General features: G+C 52.9%; 1 protein-coding gene across 2 annotated transcripts in view; it reads right to left on the bottom strand.

Moving 5' to 3' along the window:
* LPAR3 (lysophosphatidic acid receptor 3) overlaps positions 1–2,002 on the bottom strand; it is a 19,864-nt gene extending 17,862 nt beyond the window's left edge. The window contains exons 1-2 of one of the 2 annotated variants that reach the window (XM_075320206.1): positions 1,815–2,002; positions 1,626–1,679 (exon numbers count right to left, since the gene is read on the bottom strand). The gene's annotated coding sequence lies outside the window, so the exon portion shown is untranslated. The remainder of the gene's footprint in view (positions 1–1,625; positions 1,680–1,814) is intronic. The other variant, XM_075320205.1, reaches the window with a different exon arrangement.
* Between the last annotated feature and the right edge of the window lie 327 nt (positions 2,003–2,329).

Here is a 2,329-nt window from a genome sequence, read left to right as displayed (position 1 = left end):
CTTTCTAACACTAACTAGAGTTAGGGTCAGCCAGGTTAGGGCTAAATTTGAGGTTAGGGCGAAGCTTAGGGATAGTGTTAAGTCTAGGGACAGGGTAATAACATCCTGACAGAAGTAAAAATAAGGAAGTGAAAAAGATAAAAATACAGAAACTGTTTAGTTTTAAAATTTGTGTCCGATTTCTACAAAAAAGCAGAAAAATAGGAGGTTAAAGCACAAACATTACATCAGTATCTCCCTAAATTACACTCCAATACTCGGGGATAGGGTTCCAATGCTCGGGGGATAGGGGTCCAATGCTCGGGGGATAGGGGTCCAATGCTCGGGGGATAAGGGTCCAATGCTCGGGGATAGGGGTCCCATACTCGGGGGATAGGGTTCCAATGCTCGGGGGGATAAGGGTCCAATGCTCGGGGGGATAAGGGTCCAATGCTCGGGGGATAGGGGTCCAATGCTCAGGGGGAATAGGGGTCCAATTTTCAGGGGGAGATAGGGGTTCCATACTCGGGGGGATAGGGGTTCAATGCTTGGGGGATAGGGGTCCCATACTCGGGGGATAGGGTTCCAATGCTCGGGGGGATAAGGGTCCAATGCTCGGGGGATAGGGGGTCCAATGCTCGGGGGGATAAGGGTCCAATGCTCGGGGGATAGGGGTCCAATTTTCAGGGGGAGATAGGGGTCCCATACTCGGGGGGATAGGGGTTCAATGCTTGGGGGGATAGGGGTCCAATGCTTGGGGGGATAGGGGTTCAATGATTGGCGAGATAGGGGTCCAATGCTTGGGGGAATAGGAGTCCAATGCTTGGGGGGATAGGGGTCCAATGCTTGGGGGGATAGGGGTCCAATGCTTGGGGGGCTAGGGGTTCAATGCTTGGCGAGATAGGGTCCAATGCTTGGGGGGATAGGGGTCCAATGCTTGGGTGGATAGGGGTCCAATGCTTGGGGGGATAGGGGTCCAATGCTCGGGGGGATATAGGGGTCCAATACTCGAGAGGATAGGGGCCCAATGCTCGGGGGGATAGGGGTCCAATGCTCGGGGAATATGGGGTCCAGTGTTGGACGGTTGGATGGGACGGGGAAGCGATGGTTCCTGAGTGGGGGCACAGATACCTCCCCCTGGAGCTGACAGCCCACACGTCCACAGATTTCCCTCCTCACGTGGATAATCTCACGTTTGTCGACGTTAAACCTCCCTGTGACACCGCGAGCCAATGACTGCCACCAGGAAGGGACATGTATACAGTATATAGCTCGTATGTAATGTACCGGGGAGGACAATCCTGACGTCACTGCGGATCTTCAGTCACTCGCCCTCATGTCACTCATCTATACAAGTCCTCTGGGTGACTCACTGGTCTCCAGATCTCACGTAGCAGCAGTGAATGGATGAATAATTCATGCAATAGATCCAATGACAGATCACAGCTAGATCCCGGATCCATCAGGGTGGGGAGACCTCCACCTATTTTCTCTTGTATCACTATGTCGGCTTGTATTAGTCATATTCCCGCAGGTTGAGGCTTTTCTTCCCTGTTCCTCCCTCTCCTCACAAATACCCATTAGATGCCCCTCCAGCCTGGAGGTTCAGTGCCCATCGCTCCCTGAAATGTGTGGGTATACAGTACCGGGGTCAGATGTGCTGGATCTCTGTGGACATGGCAGTGCCCCCCAATTCCAACCTGTTGATGGAGATAAAATCAGAGAGTCCTGAAGTTTTTACTAACCCCCCCCCTTCAGTAAGACCCATGAAGCCTAATAAGTGAGGGTCACGGGATCAGTGCTCCCTGACATGGAATGGGGCAGCGGGTACTCACCACTGGACCGGGGTCTGATCAGATGCCCTGGTGGTCCTCGCAGGTGTCCAGTGCAGGTAGATGCAGCGACAGCACCTGGTCTATGGGATCAGCCGCCCCGGTCATGGTGCTGTATGGACGCAGATGGGATCCTGCTGTGTGAGAAGCAGATTACAGTGGGAAAGTGGCTGGTTACAACTTGCAGGCAGTTTGCATGCTTTCTTCTTGTCCCACCCCACGCAAAGAAGAGCATTCCACTCCCTCCCAGATTAACTCATCATATGCTCAGCCCTATAAATCACCAGGAGCATCCGTACACTGCAGTGCACATCCACTGCACCCAATGCACCCTGCAATCGTCTCTAGAAGGGGCCACATACGTCAGATGGCTGTCACTGAGTGAACACTTGCTTCGCCAACAAAAATTTCCCTTGACCTCGCCTCCATTTAATGCATGACCAGTGCATATGAGCGTGCATGTGTTCCAATGGTAAGAGGGGAAAAGCAACTGCCAAACACTTCTGATGGCGGCATCC

This window comes from Anomaloglossus baeobatrachus, chromosome 8 (assembly GCF_048569485.1).
Source record: "Anomaloglossus baeobatrachus isolate aAnoBae1 chromosome 8, aAnoBae1.hap1, whole genome shotgun sequence".
NCBI lineage: Eukaryota > Metazoa > Chordata > Amphibia > Anura > Aromobatidae > Anomaloglossus > Anomaloglossus baeobatrachus.
Note: the sequence above shows the minus strand (reverse complement) of the source record. Positions and strands in the feature narration are given on the sequence as shown.